Source organism: Ailuropoda melanoleuca, chromosome 9 (assembly GCF_002007445.2).
Source record: "Ailuropoda melanoleuca isolate Jingjing chromosome 9, ASM200744v2, whole genome shotgun sequence".
NCBI lineage: Eukaryota > Metazoa > Chordata > Mammalia > Carnivora > Ursidae > Ailuropoda > Ailuropoda melanoleuca.
In genome coordinates, this window is record NC_048226.1 from 28,809,758 (window position 1) to 28,829,023 (window position 19,266).

Below are 19,266 nucleotides of genomic sequence, written 5' to 3' on the forward strand. Positions count from 1 at the left end.
GACTCCTTCCACCAGCTAGACCCCAAGCTTCCTTTGGGAAATACCCTCCCCTCATTCCTGGTCTCATGGTTGGGGAAGGACAGACCCTGACCCCCAGCCCCTTTATGTTTCCAGGACCTGTAGACCCAGTTAAAAGGTCAGGATGATCCAAACAGGGATCCAACAGGACCTAAGAGATCAACCCCGGCACTTTGATCTGTTCTATCAAGAAAGCAGAATTTGTCTCTAACCCTGACCCCAGGTTTCAACCTAGAAGCATGTTGCCCCAGAAACTGTTGGCAGACATCTTGTGACCATGTCATGTGAAATGCTCCTAGGAGTGGAGCCATCACCCAGGAAGAGAAGCAGAGAAATACAGACAGAAAAGAGGTCCTGGTCATATCGTTTGAACCACTGGATCAAGCCCTGCCTGAAGCCCAAACTACCTCTGGACCCTTCAGTTACATGAGCTGATAATTTTATTTTATTAAAGCAGGTTTTTTGCTACTTGCAACCAAGGGGATTCTGACAGACAAAGTTCAGGAAGGTATCCTTGCTATTCCAGAGACCAAGGCGGTTCAGCTGAGCACCCCCAGGAGCCAGGGAGTGAGCAGAGTGGGGAGGCCACCTACCGTGACTGCTACTGTGCCCTTCTGAGTCCTGAAGCTTGCAGAGTCCCCAGGTTGGGGTGAGGAGTGGGCTTGGAAGCTGGTCCAGGGGCCGCACAGGGACAGAGCCCTGTAAATGCAGGTGGGAGGCTATGCGGCCTCACAGACTCAGGGCAGCCAGGACATGGCCATGGGATCCCTGGAAAACAGGAGAAACAAGAGTGAGCAGTGGGGCTTAAAGGGGGACAGAGGGGCCCGTGGGTGCGGGGGTAGGGCAGACGGCAGCTACACTTTGGCAAATATGAGACCAAAGCCAACCAAGTTTCTCTTCATTTCCTCACACCTTGCCTCTTATCTCCCCTATTCACTGCAGCCTGCCCCCTCATACCTCTCCTTCCCCCTGTGACACCTCCAGGCTGCAGAAAAGCAACTGCGGGAGGGGTTCCCTCGGACAGGAAGGGACAGGTGGGGGCAGGTGTGGCCGGAATCCCTGCGTAGCCAGCATGTGTGTGCCTGCTGGTGGGGAGAGAAGCAGCTTCACCCTCGTGCTGCGGGCTCACTTCTCACGGCTCCTCTCCCCGCAGGTGCCCAGAGCCGGCTTAGGGCCTGAGGCAGCCAGAGCAGGGCAAGATGAGCAAGGCGGCCATCTTCTCTGCTCTCTAGTCTAGACCTCTAAAAGAATCCTATAAAGGACACTAAGGGAACCAGTGATGTTTCAGGTGAGGGCAGAGAGCAGCCCTGACTGCCCCCCAGCTGCCCTCCCACCTGAGGAATTAGGAGACCACCTACTCTGTCTTCATACCAGCCTGTCTTGGACACTGTCCCTGGCTGGGGCCACCCCTCTCGGGGCCCATACTCTTGCCCAGCTTCTCTCGGAGGCCACGCTGGGACCTCTGAGGAGAGAATTGGCATGGATATTTCAGACTCTGGACACTACCAGAGCTCCTGGCCTGTGCAAAGTCATGAAGCCTTGTTAGGCTCTTAAGGAGTCTTCTGAGCTCAGGGCTGCCAGCCTTCTTCTTGGTTCCATCAGAAGGCATGATGACAGAGATCTGGAACCATAGCACATTTGGGCTGACCGGATTTCTGGAAATGTCTCTAGACCAGCACAGTCCAACAGAGCTTCCACACTGAGGGAATGTTCTGTGCCTGTGCTGCCCAGTGTGGTAGCCACTAGTTGTGACTGGATTCTGGAACGTGGACGGTGTGACTAAGAAACTGATTTCAAAATTTTTATTTAATTACTTTATATTTAAATCAAAATAGCCACAGGTGGCTAGTGGCGACCAGAGGAGAGAGCACAGCTCGGGACCAAGCTGCCCAGCCCCTGGCCACAGCACATGAGGAAAACGGGGGTCCACAGAGAGGAAGGGATTTGCTCAAGGTCACACAGACAGAGTGTGTGAGCGAGAGATGAGACACAAAGGCCAAAGCAGAACCTTGTTCCTCCAGCTCCCAGCGCCACTGCCCGCCCCACGTGGCCTCGTATTCTCCCCCCATGCTGGGCCCCGTCACACTGGATGCCCTGCCTTTCCCACCATGGTCAGCACTCACACTGAGTGGCTTGCTGCCGCTCCCCGAGCAGGCCATCAGGCCACCTCGGAAGGGACCCACTTCTCCCAACCACTGCCGCTGGCCCGTCCCTCTGTCCTCCCGACAAAGCAGCCTCCATCAATGTCCCTGAAGTTGCCTGGGGAAATCATCCAGCAGAGGGAAGGGCTCTGGGCACACAGATGTTCATGGAAAGGTCATTTCTAACAGCGAGATACTGGAAGCTGACTAAACACCCCACAACAGAGATGACAAAGTGCATTGTGACACCTGGGCTCGATGGAATATTACACAGCCATTAAAAGTGGCAAACACGGAGACTGGTAGCAACCTGGAGCACTAGTGACATTGAGCAAGAAAACGGAGAAGATGGGAGGGTGGGGGCCGGGCGCACTGAGCCCACGCACATCGTCACCTCCCACCCCATGCCGCGGCATCGTGGGGGGCGGATGACATAACCACGTCACAGGCGGTGTCAGAGGAGCCACGCGTGCTCCTGGCTACACGGGGAGCAAGGGCAGAGCCGGGGCGCGAGCTCTTGCTTTCCGACCCCCAGGCCGGACTTCCGCAGTGGCCTCTTGGCGCCGTGAGGGCAGCATCACAGGGGCCCTTCCTTTCTGCTTATTCACTCCTCTTATTTAACAAGCACATTTAAGGGCCAGGCACCTCACACAGTGTGTTCGAGATGTTGACTCGCGGAGTCTGCACAAGAACTCTAAGGTGGAGCAATTAGGATGCCCGGATTTTTTTTTTTTTTTTTTTTTTTTTGATGAGGAAACCAAGGTACAGAGAGATGAAGCCACTTGTCTGAGGTCAAGAGCCCCTTGTACCCAGCACACGTTCAGCAGGTTTCCAGCATTGTCTTCACAGGAAAAGGACAAGGAGGCAGGAAGGGAGCAGCAGCAGCCTCGGGTGGGTGAAAATACAGGTGTGTGTGTGTTTTCCCTTTTAAATTTCATAAAAATTCTTCTTGTTGCAATTGAAAGAAAAAAGTTCAAGAAATAAAATAAAGGTCTCAAAATCTGTCTTTAAATAACAAGCACACACACAAAAAATGAAAACATATCAAGGTCAAGCTCCTGACGCCTGCAGGAGACCTCCGCTGTGGACATAATCCACCTCCCAGCAGCCAAGCTCAGGTCTCCAGGCTGTTCTGCCCACTTCCTGTCGCCCCGGCCACTCCCGCCTGCCTGGGCGAGATCCTCACCTCCGAGATCAGCGGGAAGCAGCCCTGTGTGGAGCTGGGCTTCAATAAACACCTCCCGGCCCCGTCCGCACAGTGCGGCAGGCCAGCGGGCACGCTGCCTGTGGGCTCCTGCCACTGGCAAGGGCTGACCTCGAGAGGCCACGGCATCCGGGCCTCTGCCTCCAGCCCCAGGCAGCCCCATTCCACAGGTGGAGCGACTGAGGCCGAAGGGGTGAAAGACCGCAGCAGAGCTCGCACTGCTACCAAACGGCGATACACGTACGTGCGCGCACACGTGTGACCCGTACGTCCACGCACGTCGTGTTTCAGGTTCAGGCCCAGCCCTCTCATGAGAGGAGCAGATGATTCCCAGCTTACCCACACACACTCACACAAACACGATCACTGCATCATTAACTGCTGCTATATCCACAATTGTATAATCTGCCATTTCTCCTTCACAGGTCTATGGGTTGTCTTTCAGTTTTTCACCACGTATTTATTGAGCACTTACTGTATGCTAGGTGTACTAGAGGCGCTGAGGATTCAGTGCGGTACAAAACAGACAAGTCTGATGCTCTCGTGGGGAGGGGGGTACAGATGATAAGCAAATAAACAAGGAAGATAATCGCAAAGAACAAGTACAATGAGGATCGTCAAACCAGGAAACAGGAGAGAGAGGTCCTGGGGTGCGGCCGGCGGGTGGGTCAGGGAAGGTCTCTGCGCAGACGCCATACCTGAATTCGGACCTAGAGGGATGAGGAGCCAGTCTCGCCTTGAGCAGGAGAGCAGAGGCCAGTGGGAGGCCGGTGTTCTGAGGAGCAGCAGGCGGCCCCGGAGGCCTGGCAGGAAGTGGGCAGACGTGGGGACAACTGTGAGAAACGAGGCCGCAGAGGGAGCTTGGGGCCTCAGGGCCAAGGCCAGGGCCTGGGCTTCACCTCCCATGTGATGAAGTCACCAGGGAAGGGCTGTGAGGTCTTCCTCGTTGTGTGAAGGTCCTGGGGCTGCAGAGTGGAGGCTGGATTTACAGGAGCGGGCACGGGCGCCAGGGCCCGGTGGGTTGCACAGCACACGGCGACGAGGCCGGGCCAGGGGAGGGAGGACTCGCCGGATTCAGGGTGCGTGCGGGAGCAGGGCCAGCTCCTCCGCAGTTGGCGGGTGAGCTCCATGTGAGGGAGTGGGGGTAAGAAAAGGAACCAGGGATGACTCCTATCTTCCACCACACACATGTCCTGCTTTTACCACCCCCCCATACAATTTACACGATTAGAAAATAACACCGCAGATGAGCAAGTAGCACCCCCCACACTGAGTCTCGCACGCCCCTGAGGCATCTTACTTCCGGAGCCCCGGCTCTGTTCCCCGTCCTGTGTGTGGTGCATGGGGAGGAGTGGAGAGGTGGGTCGTTCCCCCCCCCCCAGCCTGACAAGATCCTCCGAAAAGGCAGGACAGGAGAGGGTGTGGGGGGAGGGGGGCTGGCCCAGAGCAGGCCCCCAGCTGGCTGGACCCAGCGAGGCTGGGGAAGAAGCAGGTTTTGGAGCCCTTGCTCCACCCCTGCTAGCCGTGGGACCCTGGGTAAGTTCTTCCACATCCCCAGGCTCGGCCCCCTCCTCTTCCACCACCATCCTCCCACACAAGGCTGTGATGAAGGGTCAGTGAGGTGAGACATGTCAAGAACTGGCATTTATAAATATTAGCATCCTTCCCCTTTTTGTTTTAAAAAGGGGGCCAAAAAAGCCAATTCGGGCTTAGACTGGTAAGCTTCCCATTCAGTCTAATAGAAATTCTAGAAGTGCTGCACAGAACACAGGAAAGACAATGGCAAGTTTGAGTTCACTTACCAAAGAATCCTGCAGGATACCTGTCTGTCCCCTCTTGGCTGTTGGAAAGGATGACATGTGTTCCAGCCAGGAGAGAGGCCCTCATGACATCCTTATGGAGGAGGCAGAAAGCTAGGGGCTGGCTCGCTCAGCGGTTAGCTAAAGAACCATGTCCAAGAACATGGAGAATGGGTCACACTGACTCCTGGGGGAGGATTCGCCCCTGGCACTGGCAGGGCTGGTCCTTGGCCCTGCCTAGAACAACTTTTTTGGCAGAGACTAGGATGGAACTTTGAAGGTAGGTCCAGCCTGAGAGGGCTTAATTAGGGAGGCAGGGTCCCCTGTTCAAAGCCTTCCATGAACCCTAGGAATGGGCCACAGTATACAAGAGAGAGTTAGCAGAACCTGGGTAAGCTCCAAGAACCACTACACAGAGTAGCCAGGGACTCTGGTCATGGACTCTGTGGAGACACAGAGACTGGTAAGCCAGGTGTCAGCTCTGGAAACAGTGCCACCACTTCCAGAAAGCCATGCCCAGGTGTCTATGTACCTGTCTCAAAGGTCTTTGATAAAGTGAAATCTGCCCATAGGGATGTTGACAGGAAGAGGCAGGCCTGGAACCCATGTTCACTGGGGAAGTCTCAAAAGGCCTGGGCAGGACGTTAGGTCCCTGACAAAGACACTGAGCACTTATGTGCCCAGAGAGCAGAGCTAAGCCCAGTGGAAAAAAAAAATTCTAGGGAGACAGATTTCTCTCTATCATGAGAAGTAGTGAGCTCCCTGTCCCTGGGGACATACAAGCAGAAGTCTGGGAACCATGTATGTTGGGTGGGGAGGTTGTTTTCAGCCATGTGTCTCCTTAGTTCTATCAGCAGGTGAATCAGGGCTAGATTGTATGGATCAAAGTGGGTGTCACAGAGAGTGAAGGGAAAGCAAGGTAAGGACCAGAATAATAGTTATTATTAGTACTACATTATAAATTACTGCACGTTCCATATATTTTCTAAATGGATCTTCCGCCCATCCCATGAGGTACACAGCGCAGGATGATTAACCCCAGTTACAGGATGAGACAACTGAGGCCCAGACAGGAAATGGGAGCAGCCCAAGTTCCTACAGCACATCAGCCCCAGATTCCTCTATGGCCCAACTCCTACAGGGCCCTCCCATCCTGCATCCCCAGTGGTCATCCCACCACCCCTGCCCCAGAAGGAGCCCGAATCTCCGCCTGGGGTTTCATCTAGCTGCCAAGACTTCTCATTCCTGGTGGTTAGAGGTTCTTTTCTGCCCATCCCCCTGGAACCTGGGAGGGGCATCCCAGCCCAGAAGGCTTCTCCTCCCAGGCTACCCAGTGCCTGTTCCTCCATTCTCCCCACTTTTTCCCCTGGTAGGCCAGCCACAGCCCCTCATGTGGGTTCCTTCAAACCAGACCTGTATCCAGACACTAGGCTTTGCCCAGCAAATGAACTCAAGGAGAAGGGTCCCTCCGTCTTGGCCTCATTCTTCTCTTCGCACCTACACAGGTGGCTTGTGAGTGGGAGAGATCCAGAGCCCACCCTGCAGGCACCCCTCCTGACCACCTTCCCTCTTCCTAGCCAAGAGGGGCTTAGAGAGAGGGAAAGAGGGCATCTGGGCAGGGGAGGTGGGAGTGTCTGGAGGAGAGGACTTGTGGGGCAGCCGCCCCCGGCGCCCCACCTCGCCACAGCACGCCCTGAGCCCTCAGGATCCTTTTACTTTCCAGGTGAGGAAATGAAGGCTCAGAGAGATTAAGGAACTTGTCCAAATTCAAGATATTAAATGGAACAGAAGAAACAGCTTGTGAGTCCTGGAGTCAGGGTTTGAACCCAGGACCCGCTGGATCCAAACACCTGGCGTTTTCACGTGCCCCCTGCGGCTGGCGCAGAAGTACAAGGTGGCTCCTACAGGCAGCCTGATGAGCAGATGACGGGGTGGGATGGCAGGACAAAGGAAAGACACAGGGCAGCAGGGATGGATGAACTGACAAGTGGATCCTGTAAGGGCCAGAACGAGACGGCTCCAGAAGCTACCCTCTTGATCAATGAAAAGTTACCGAGTGCCATCTGCCCCTCGAATCTAGCCACCAGTGTTCCCTGGATCCTTCCCCGGACATCCAGGCCTGAGCAGCAGACGGAACCTCCCGCCTTCAGGGTCTCCCCCTCATGGAGGGTCCCAGGCCAGGCCCCTGGGGGCCCACCCTGGCACAGGGGCAGGCGCAGGGCAGAGGGAGTAGGGGAGCCAGTTCTAGCCCCGGGCAAGACCATCTGCCCAGCTTCCACGGGCCCACGCCCAGCTAGAGGGTCTGGCGTCCAGACTGCCCACCAGGCACAGCACACCCTCCGGCCCATGGGGCTGAGCCGGGGGCTCCTGTGCCCTGCTGGCGGCCAAGAGCAATCCGCCTGTCCCCAGAGCATGCAGGGTTTAAGCAACAGCCTCGCGACTGAATATTTAAGAAGGAAAATACCTTTTTTTTTCCAAGAAAGAGAGAGAAAGGGAGGGAGGAGGAAGCCTGCAAAGAAGGAGGAGGGAAAGAGGGAGGGAGGAACGTACCCCATCACTGCAGTCAAGGTCACAGGCATCGTTGAGGGGCGGGCGCAGGCAAGGAGCCTTTAATCTGAGAGTTCAGGCTGAGGAAACTAAACGCTTGAAGCTGGAGTACATTACTGCCCTGAATGATCTGTCGGCTTCTATTAGGCTAAATATCTCTGTATAATGGGGAATTATCCTCTGAAAAGGCAAACTGCCGGCCTCTCCAGGGAGGGGGCGCGGCGGGAACCTCTCGTCCTGAGGGTTCTCCCACGGGAGGGGGAGGGAGGGAAGAACAGGACCAACTCAGAAAGCCACCCCCCACCCACACCCCCTCCCCGGAAAGTCACAGTCAGCAGCTGTTTGACGCTTCTGGCAGGCGCCAGCCTCCCTCCCCCTCTTCCTCAGACTCTCCCTCACTCCCTCCACTAAGGAGCCTGAAAAGACGCCAGACCTGGGGTAGAGGCCTGGCGATGCCTTGGTGAAAGCAGGTGACCCTGGGGGAGTCCCTGAGCCTCTCTGAACCTCTGTTTCCCCATTTTTTAGGAGGCGCTAATAATCGCCACCTGAAGGCTGTACCGGCGCAGGGTATGAAGCTGGCCCAGGGCCCAGCAGAGTGGACACCCGGGACAATTTCACTCACGGTGTTCTGCCCACTGGTGAGGACCTCCCCCTCCAAGTCCCCTCCTCCTCCTCCTCACTCCTCATTGGGCAACAGCACCTCCTCCAAGAAACACTCCCTCCAGGAACCCCACTCATGGTATCTCCCATGGCCAGAAACCCACCTTCTGCCCCCCCCCACCCCGTGTTCAACAGTTGTGTGCCTGTGGACACTCCAGCCTTACGGGTTTCCTCGGACCAGGGCAGCATTGCCTCCTTCCCATCCTCTCCAAGCCCCCTTCTCGGACAGGGCACCCAGAACTCTGCCCAGATTTAGGCTTGGAGGCAGGGGCTGGGTCCCCTGGAAGGTGACATCCAGGGGAAGGTGGTCAGCACCAGGGAAGCAGAGCCAGCAAGCCAGAAACCCCAGGACATGAGTCTGTGAGAGCAAAGTGGTGGGCAGACCATCTGCAAGACTGTCAGGGCCCAAGGCAGGGCTGGGGCTCGGTCAGAGCAGCACAGAGGTGGGACTCGGTGCTGGGTTCCCTGCACAGAGCTGAAGTGCTGCAGGCTCGGGCCAGGAGGACTCTTAGGGGTCAAGAGGGGCAGCGCTGATCTGGGAGGGGGCAAGAGTCAAATGGCTCTAGCTGGATGGGGAACAGGGCAGGAGGGCTAAGAGCCAGACGGGGAGATGGTGCGGACCCTCACTCTTCAGGATTCCTGAGCCACTCTCAGTCCACAGGAAACCCCTGGGACAGCACAGAACCCCTCACCACTGATACAGCCACAGTGTTGCGAGGCACGTGTCTGGGCCAGGAAGGCCATCCTGCGGGATTCCAGAACCAGTGACTACAGCCCAGTGGGACATCAGAAAGGAAGGCCACTCTGAGGGTAGGTAGAGGCTGCTGTGTGCTCCCACGTCCCACTGTAGACCCAAAGGTCCAGCCCGACGTCCTCACAGCTGGGGAGGGCAACTTACTCCTTGATTCATTCATTGATTCATTCAGCAAATGCTAACACTTTCTGTGAACTAAAGGTACAAAATTCCCAAGATCCTGCAGCAGGGAGTTCACGGTCTAATGGGACAAGTGCGTAGGGGGAGCCCACAGGGAGATAAGAGACAATGACTCAGGGACTATGTGACAGTGAGAGCCCAAGTTGCTGGGGAGACAGGGTAGGGGGGCCCCCAATCCAAGGCTGGGGTTCTAGCAAGGCTTCCAGGGGAAGGGTCTTTGAGAAAGGCAGCAAGGATTGAAAGCAATGGGGAAGGGTCCTGCAGGCAGAGGGGCAGCCTGTCCAATGCCCAGGGGCACGAATGATGGGTACATAAGCAGACAGCTCCTCTCCCCCAGAGAGGGCCTTGTGTGCAGAGACAGGGGTTTAGCTCTTATCCTAAGAGCTGTGAGCAGCTTGAAGGATAAGTGGGGCGTGACAGGCCCCAACCTGTGCTTCAGAAATATCATGCCAGCTGCCCCCGGGTCAAGGATGGATGACGCAGGAGAAGATAGGAAGCAGTGAAAAGTTAGGCCTGAGGCAGTGAGCAGGGGACAGAAGGTGGGGCCCAAGGCAGGCAAAGGGCTGGAAACGGGGGAAGGAAGCAAGAGGGACTTGGGAGGCCAAATCTGCCAAGGGAAGGCCGCAGTTCTAATCCTGCGGTGAGACAGCAGCAGTGTCCCACCGAGCATGAGGGGGCTCGGGTCCAGACAGCACTGTCAGACTTCACGGGCCATTTCAAATCCCGTAGTTGCTTTGACCACACAACATTCAGGTGAGCCAGACGAGCCAGGGATGAATGACTTGGTTCACTAATTCAACAAGAATTTGTTCAGTGCCCGCTATGTTCCAGGCCTTGTTCTGACCTACTCAGCAGAATGGGAAACTGAGACCCAGGGGTGCTGCCCAGGAAGTTCCACAGCCACACGGGGTAGGTGGGCCGTCCATGGCTGCTGCCAATCTCCAGCGGTGAGAGCTGCAGTGGGGCTCCGGCCACAGCCCAAGAGACTGCGGAGCTGACCGGAGATGGCCACTGCTCGGGGCACTCGTACCCCCCAGACCCAGGGAATGGCTGGGAGCAAATGCCAGATAGGAGCCGTGGAAAGGAGAGGCCTGACAATGGGGGCTGGCTCGTGGGCCAGGACAGGAATGAGCCTCGGTCTGATGTGGAAGCACCTTTTCCTCCAAGACAGGGGGGAAGCCAGAGAGAAAGTATGAAGCGAAAGGAGGCAGGTTCATGGTGGAAAGCGCTGATTTCCTCTATGGGCAGGAGGCCCGAAAGGGCAGGAGGGGTACAGAGAGGGAATGGCAGGGCCTTCGGGCACTGAGAGGAAGGGGCGTGAAGGCAGTTCCAGAGGGTAAGAGGGGCCAGAGTGGGCACATCAGGATGATCCAGAGCTGGGCTGGGCCTCCTGAGGTAGCTACAGGAGGGGAGAGGCAGGGAGCCCCAGCAGGGAAGAGCAGGCCCCAAGACTGCCCTGACAGGTGCCCCGTGCTGTGGCCTCAGGCTGCCCTGTGCTCAAGGGTGCTAAGAGTCTCCCCAGAGTGTAGGCTCCCAAAGGCCCAGCCAGGTGTCTGGAAAAGCCAAGAGCCACCTAGCTGCCTCCAACTTGTGCTGCCACTGATGGGAGCCCCTGGGTCAGCACAGGAGCGGCTCCTCCACGCTGCTTCCCAGTGGGGACCTTAAGGTCAGCCTGTCCACGCCCAGCACTTGCAAGCGGCTCCTTACTTCCCTGGGCCCTACTCTCCTCATCGCTAAGCCCAACAGCACCCACCTCTCAGGGGCTCAGGTAGGGAGAGCAGCACCCAGTGTCCTGTAGGTGCACCCAGACACCTGTCCCCTTCCCATCCCTGGTGGCGGGGCCTCTTGGAGTCCAGTCCTCACAGAAGCCCCAGTGCCCGGCACACACTTTAGCTCAGTTAACTTTTACTGACCCGAGTCTAACTGCTAACCAATTGGTAGTGCTGTGAGCGATCAGAGTCTTGCCCGCTGGGGAAGGGGCGAAGAGGAAGGAGGACATCGGAGGAGGACACAGCAGACACCCCAGGCAGCCGGCATGCAGCTGCCGCAGAGGCCAAGGTCGTGAGAGGTGGCAGAGGCCCGGTTCTCACCATACCCGTTAGGACTCCGTAACAATTAGGCACACTGGCAGGGGAGCCGGTGGAGGGGACCGAGAGCTGGGGCTGGGGTGCACCCAACTGGAGGGCCCCTGGGACAATGGGCCTCGTGACTGCAGGCCCCCTGCTCACACCCAGAGCCTTGTGAGAGGCTCCTCCTCCTCCCTCTTCCCCACCTTGGAGTCCACCCCGCTGTGTGCCCTGCCTAAGCTAGAGCACTGCAAAGAAACTGAAATAAGTCAAAAGGAAGGAGGGGTCTGCTCTGGGCCTCACCCTGCTCTTCCATGAAATGGGACTGCTATCCTCCTCCTCCTCTTACTACTACCAACAAGAATAGCTAAGGCATGCGAAGCACTAAGTCTGCGCTAGGCTCTGTGTGAGCACTTGGTGCCCAGAGAGACTGAGCTAGAGAAGAGCCTGAGCCCGCCCCGCTGCCAGACTCCCTTTCCCTGGACCGACTTGTGCACGGTCGACTGGGGTCTAGGCCTTGGGCGGCAGGCAGGGTGAATGTCGCTGGTGGCCAAGGCCGGCGAGTTCCCAGTGTTGGTAGCATTACTCTAAACGACCCTCCCGTGCTGGGTAAGTGGAATGGGGCTGGGGGCTGCAGGAGAGACGCTTCCAGAGCCAGGTCAGAGGCAGCAAGGTCAGAGGCCACACAGCGTCTGCGGTGGCAGCTCAGTTTGGCCCTCGTGGTGTACAAAACACCGGTGCTGAGCGTGGCCTATACCTGCGGCTTCCCCTATGCTGTCTTCCCGGGACAAACCTCACCCACACACCAGGTTCCTGAAGTTCTCAGGCTCTAAGCAGGCAGGGGTGGAGGAAGAGGGAAGAGGGGAAAAGCAGCTCTGGCCGTAGCTGTGTGTCTATGCTGGAACTGCACACCAACCGGGCTGGTGTGATTATTCCCACTTAATGAGGAAACGGGATCCCACGGGTAATGCCTGTTGCCCAAGGTCACAGCTGGGAATGGCTGAGCTGAGACTCACACCTAGGACTGTCTGTTCCTAACGGACCAGGAGATGTCAAAGGCCAGAAAGGCTCACGGGGCTGAAGGTGAGGACACGTCAAGCATAATCAGCATGCCTGGGGGGGTGTTTAAGGGTGGACTCTTCCTGACACCTCTCCCAGTGCTGCAAGTTGTCCCATACCCAAGGCTGGCAGGAGGCCAGGCCATTTGAAAAGATGAGGCAGGAGAAGGTGAAAGAGGTCTCTCCTTTGGCTTCCAGCAGCCTCTGCTCCACTCATTCCTGCCTGAAAGCATCCCATTTTCCTGGTAAGATGGGGCACCTAGGAGGCCTTACGTTGCCAATAGGGCTTGAGAAGGACTTTTGCATAGGGCCCAGGGTGGGGGGCCAAGGGAGTGTGGTTAAAGGGAGATGAAGGTCAGCCCAGAGCTATGATAGGGCCACCTGTGGGCTAAGGCTGGTGCAGGGAGAAGGTCGGGAAGGCCCAAGAGAACAGAAGTCACAGTGCCTGGACTCCCACTGTAGAGCACCATCCCTCTGAGTCCTCAGAGGTGTTCAGCTTCCACAAGCCTTCTGGGCCTGGGAGAGGCACCACCTAGGAATACCGGCACTGGGAGAGAGGACGCTGAGGACAGCCCCTTCCTCTACTAACACACCGTGTTTCTTGGCACAAGTGTGTCTCCCTCTCTGGTCCCCAGGCGCCCCATCTGCAACATAAGTTATCCAGGCCTAAAGGCTGGCAGACACCTAAGGGAGGTGGCAAGACCCCAAACAAGCCACGCCTCCCAGTGCCTGTATCAACTACAGGCTATGAGCCCAGCACGATCCTCACTGGCCTTCCCTTATCCTCTCAACAAGGCCATGATGCAGATATCAGCACTCGATTTGCCAGGAGAGCAAACTGAGGCTCGAGCATAAGAAGGGACACTCCAAAGTTGCCCAGGAAGAACCTCAGACAAGCCCTATGGACCCGGTTTTGTTCAGCACTGGACAGCTCTTGCCTGCTGCCTTTCTGCCCTACCCACCCCCCCACTGCCCTACACACACAGCCTCAGCCAACTTCACCCAGCCTTCCCCACAGCTCCGGCTATGCTCATCTCTCCTGGGCTCCTGGCAGGGCTGCGATCAGTGCCCATAGCCCTAATGGAGCCCTTGCTCCCTTTTACTTTTCTGACTTAAATCTCATTCTCTCAGCAGCTTCTTGAGGTCAGGGATCTCTCGCCCTCTCTCCTTCCTATGCCCCAGTCTGGGTACATAATGGAGACAGGCTTTGGAGCAGGCAGATGTGGGACAGAACCAGGCTGGAAAACTCTAGGTCCGTCACTCTAACCCCCTGAGTTGTAGCTGCCCCTGCTGGGATACAAGATGATCCTGTCCACCTCACAGGCCTGCTGGGGTTTCCATCTCACAGGGCAGGTAAGCCATGCAAGGGGCTGATGCTGACCCTCCCTTGATCCCCTCCGTCCTGAGACTTCACTCAAATTCTGGACCACTTCTCCACCATGTCCAAATGACTTACAAATGGGCAGACTTTTATCACTGAGAAATGTCTGAGAGGGGTCAGGAAGCCCCAGGAGAACAGCTGGCCCAGTGCTCAGAATCCCACTATTAGAATATGATTGCTCTGTGGGCTCATGAGCGTTCAGTTTCCACAATAGCTTTGAGCTTGGGAGAGGGAACATCTAGGAACATCGACAGTGAGGGATAGGGCCGTGGGGTGCTGGTCCCTCTGTTCTACTAACATACTATGTGGCTTGGCACAAGCGTCTTCTCCTCTCTGGCCCTCCGTCACCCCCTCTGTAGTATGAGTTGTCCAGGCCTACAGGACGCAGGGTGGCCCTCTTCACACTATTTCCTGGAGGCAGCAGAGGAAAATGCCTGTAGGGGTGATGTCAGGGGTGCTGGGAAGGACCCTCCAAAGTTCTCAAATTCAGGACCATGATATCCAAATGCCTCCACTCGGACTGCCCCTTCCCTTCCCTTCTAACAAAGGGGCAAAGCCAAACTCCTGGGCTTTCTGGGGCCCTACCTACAAGCCCCACCCATTCCCAGCCCCTGTGAGGACAGGACCTGCCTGCATGCCTTAGACCTTGGAGGAGCGTCTCCTAGTCCATGCTCAGGCCCAGCTGGCCCACCCAGGGAGCTTCAGCCCGAGGAAGGCTGAACTGACAGCCCCCAGTGTATATGGAAAAGAGAGTAAGATTCCATGAGGTCCTGGGCAGGAAGAGCTCTGCTGAGAGCCCCCTCTGCCCCAGGGAGGGATGCTGAGGGAGCCTGGAAAGGGGGAAAAGGACAGAGAGATTTATCCCAGCTCCACCACGTAACCGGCCGGCTGACTTCAGAAAGTCCCTTCACCTCTGAGTTCTAGTCTCCTGATCTATAAAAGGGGGAGAATAAAACACACACACACACAGTGTCTGGTACACGGCAAGTTCTAGAGGAGCTCCAGACATTATGACCTGATTCCTGGCCAGGGCTTTGGCCTTTTCACACCAAGGCCCAGAGTAAGTGACGTCAGCCTTGGGTACTTAAATAATAAGCCTCATGAGGGAAGATGAGCCCTGAAAGCTCAGAGGGAGTATGGCTGAGGGCACTTACTGGGCCTGCCCCAATGGGACTCCACCTAGAGAACCAGGCTGAGCCCTGATCCTGGTCACACACTGAGCCTCAACCCTGCTCACATACAGATCCCTGATCCCAGTCACATACTGAGCCTCAACCCTGCTCGCATACTGATCCCTGATCCCAGTCACATACTGAGCCTTAACCCCGCTCACATACTGTTTCCCGATCCTGCTCTCACATGAGCCCTGACTCTGGTGACACACTGAACCCTGACTCAGTCACCAGCTACTGTGGCCAGTACACCAGAGGCCAATGTCATAGTTGGCTCTAAGGAGGGCTGCTGCTCTCCCATCTTCTTGTAGAAAATCTGCTGGGTTAATCTTTCATCATATGAACTGGCTCATGTCTGTGTGTGCCCCCTAGTCCCTTGTCCCTCCTCAGACCTTCCCCATGCCACTGGCTTCTGCCTTGATAGTGCCCCCCCACCCCACCACTAACTCACGATCCATCATTCTGGCCATGTTTTCCAGGCCCCCTAACCAGTTCTATCCCTTGACCACAACTCCACAGTCCAAGCGTTTGGTATGTTTTTCCTCTCTGACCTCAGAAGATGGAGATCCTGGAATGCCTGAGGGAAAAGCCTTAGGCCTCATTCTTTCACTGGGCTCTCTGTCCAAGGTGGGGCCCTGAGGTTACTAGGGGTGAACGGCAGCCCTAGGGCTCCCATCCTTGTCCGGTACTTTTTCTACCAGCCCTCTGACTGCCCCACCCAGTCAGCAGAGGAGGAGCCCCAGTGGATGGGGTCTGGCAAGCCCTAAGTCCCCTCCCAGGTCCAGGAAGGGGGGAGGAGGAGGCTGAGCCCCAGCGAGCCACCCTGCGCTGGGCTCCTCTGCCTCAGCTCTGGGCTAGATTTAGACCTCTTCTCAGGCTGAACAATTGAAAGACTTCTCTAGATCCCCCTGGCATAATGGGGGAACAGAGCTGAGCTGCCCTCCACCCTCCCCAGGGCAGCTGAGGCCTCCTGACCAAGGGCACTAGCAGTGTAATACTGGGGAGAGAGTCCGAAATTGAACCCAGGTGTGGCCCTGGGTGAAGACCAAGGTGGAAACCCTGGGAGATGCCCTCCCCACCCACACCTAACACCTCGCCACTCACAACGCATCCTTTCAGGCAACGCACCGCTCCTCTCAAACATAAGACCACATGATGGTGGGGTCACCTCGAGAGGTGACGGCTCTGGGTTCATATCCTGGCTGAGCAACACCAGCCGTGTGGCCTTTCTGAGCTTCAGAGCCAACATCCGTAAAACGGTGATAAGAATGTCAGTCACCTGACTGCTACCACGAAGATCCTCACATCCCTGTCACCTCCCCTGATATCCCCCCCAATATCCCACAAACACCTCATCCTTCCTCTTCCAAGCCCTCTCCTCCTCTGCCAGCGTCCCTGTTTCTGTGAATGTCTCCATTGGCCCAGCTGTGCAAGCCAGAAACTGGGGAGCCCTTGGGACTCCTTCCCAACTCCCTCACTCTGACCCAGCACAAGTCCTGAAGGTGTCTCCAACCCAACCGTCTCTCTGCACCTCCATCCCCAGCCAGGCCCACCACCACCTGCTGGATATACCCTTTGTCCTTGTGCCTCTCCACTGTCCCCCCACACGGCAACCAGGGCAGTATCACTGAGCCCTAAGTTAGAGGAGGTCCCTTCCCTGCTTGAAACCCTCCATCAACTTCCTCTTAGAACAAGAAGCACCCACCCTCCTTACCACAGCCCACAGATTGTGCCTGACCCAGCCCCGCCACCTACCCTGACCCCACCTCCTCCAGCTCTCTTCCTCCCATTCCATGAATTTTTTTAAAAAAAGATTTTATTTATTTATTTGACAGGGAGAGACACAGCCAGTGAGAGAGGGAACACAAGCAGGGGGAGTAGGAGAGGAAGAAGAAGGCTCCCAGCAGAACAGGGAGNGATGCGGGACTCGATCCCAGGACCCTGGGATCGCACCCTGAGCCAAAGGCAGACGCTTAACACTGAGCCACCCAGGCACCCNACAGGGAGCCCGATGCGGGGCTCGATCCCAGGACCCTGGGATCGCACCCTGAGCCAAAGGCAGACGCTTAACACTGAGCCACCCAGGCACCCTCATGAATTTTGTTCCAGTGCCTCAACACACCAAGGTTCCTCCAGGCATGGAATGTTCTTCACCCCTCCTTGCACAGAGCTTCCTCCTCATCATCCATCTGATTATGGGATGAGACACTGCCTCAGAGAAGCCCTCCCAGACTGTGCTGTCTCAGCAGGCCACCCCCACCTCTGTATTCTCTGTCATTCCCTTGTACCACTTGTCACAATTTGCAATTACACATCTATCTGTTTGTTTACTTGTTTATTATCTGTCCCACCTCCACCCCCACAAAACCTGTGAGCTTCACAAGGGAAGGGGCCACAGCTACCTTGCTGCCAGTCCCTGGAACATAGGAGTTGCTCAATAAACAGGAATCCCCCCTGAGGTTCATCACTCAGGACAGACGAGAGAATCTGCCCTCCCTGCTTCGCCAGGCAGTCCCAGAAGCCGTATGTGGAGTCCCAGAGGAGGATGTCGGCAGACACTAGAACAGGCCCAGCTCTGCCTCCCTGGCCAGAGCCCAGAGCGGTGGCTGTGCCAGGATGCCATGCAGACCCCCTGCAGGAGACAGGGCAGCTGGGGGCTGAGCAGAGCAGGGCCTGCAGCAAACCATGGCCGTACGTGTTGTGAGCACTGGGACCTCCTGCTCCAGCCCAAGGGACAGACTTCCGGGAGGAGGAGGTTGGGGAGGAGACAGCTTCTGCCCTCAGATGAGCTCGTCTCAGAGGCAGGCAGGGCCCCTGCCCCTAGGGTTCACTGGTCTGGTCAAGGAGACTTAGCCATGAGGCCCAACCCTCCTATCATTCGATCTCTGCACAAATCTGTCCCAGGCAACGGGCACTGCTTGGGCACTGGGGGTGCCAGAGCAAATAAGCCCAGCGTGGTCCCCCGAGTGACTCCAGGGAGAGGAACCACACAAATGTAACTCCCTCCAGCCCATCTATGCAGGGCCTCCAGCGTCCTGAATGGTGAATGGGAGAGGGGACGTACACTCTGTGGTGGCAGTCCAGGGCTGAGGGGGCACAAGCAGGGGCACCTAGGCCAGACTGGGAGGGGGCGAAGGGATCCTGGAGACAGATGCTCCCTAGGAAGGTGTCTGCGCTGACAAGGTTGGGGAGGGGTGCAGTGGCTGGGAGGGTCTGGGACAGGCCAGTACTAAACCCCGACTGCCCTGTCCTCCTTCCCAGGGGCCTCCTCACGCACCCTCCCCCAGCTCCTGACCACCAGGCCTGTGGTCCAGGGAACCAGGTCTCTTTCCAGAGCTGTCCTATCACAGGCACAGCGGCCCCCCTCCCAAGGGAGCCACTCTGCCAGGCTCCGTAGATGTCACTGACATTTCCACATGCTGCCAACCCCTCACTGTGGCCCACCTAACTAGTCAGTGGGGACCAAAGTGGTCCCAGCAGCCTATCAGAATGCCAAAAACTGAAAAGGTCAGGACAGCAGAAAAAAGCCCCATGGGGGGTATCTCCAGTGAGGGGCACCCTCAGGCCCTCATTTCTCCCTCTACGGCTCCCCTGACACATGCTGGCAACCTCGGGGGAGGGTAAGACTTGGGAAGCAGCCCCAGCTGTACCCACAGCTCTGGTCTGGGCAGAGCTGGGAAGGGGATCAAGAGAAAGGAAAGCAATTATCCCTGTAACCACCCCCCAAAACACACACACATAGCCCCCTGGGCAGGGGAGGGGGGAGGGGTACAGGGGAGGAGAGCCACACTTACCCAGGGCCACCAAGGGACACTGAGCTGTTCTTAGTCTCTCCTGGGGCAAGAGCAACAGCATGGGTTCACTTACCACTATGTGCCCAACATGAGGCATCCCCCACCCATGACCACAGCCCATGCTCACCATGACCCTTGAAGAAGAAGCAATCCCAATCACTCTGCACGTGAAGAAACAAGCTCAGAAAGGTCATGTGACTTGCCCAAAGTCACACAGCCAGGGGAGAGAGGAGCTTAATTAACATCAGGTGAACCCTGAGACAGCAGGAGTTTAAGCCAGACACAAAAGAAGTCCCCCAAGCAGGTCAGACAGAAGCACTGATTTCGGGAAGATGATACCAGGAAGATGGGCTGAGGTCCCTTCTCAGGAGGGATCCCAGCTGGGCAAGGGGCTGAGGGCAGGGGCTGGACCTACTGACCTCAGGAGTCCCCCCGGCTGCAGTTTCCGGGGGCCACCAGGCAAGCTCTGCCAGGCTCCAGGAGGGTGGGCTT

The 19,266-nt window shown here is 56.9% G+C and overlaps 1 protein-coding gene across 2 annotated transcripts in view; it reads right to left on the bottom strand.

The window, feature by feature from the left end:
• Positions 1 to 19,266, bottom strand: part of LINGO1 (leucine rich repeat and Ig domain containing 1) — a 195,226-nt gene that overhangs the window by 77,353 nt on the left and 98,607 nt on the right. For both annotated transcript variants that reach the window (XM_019805842.2, XM_019805840.2), the window contains exon 3: positions 612 to 786. The gene's annotated coding sequence lies outside the window, so the exon portion shown is untranslated. The remainder of the gene's footprint in view (positions 1 to 611; positions 787 to 19,266) is intronic.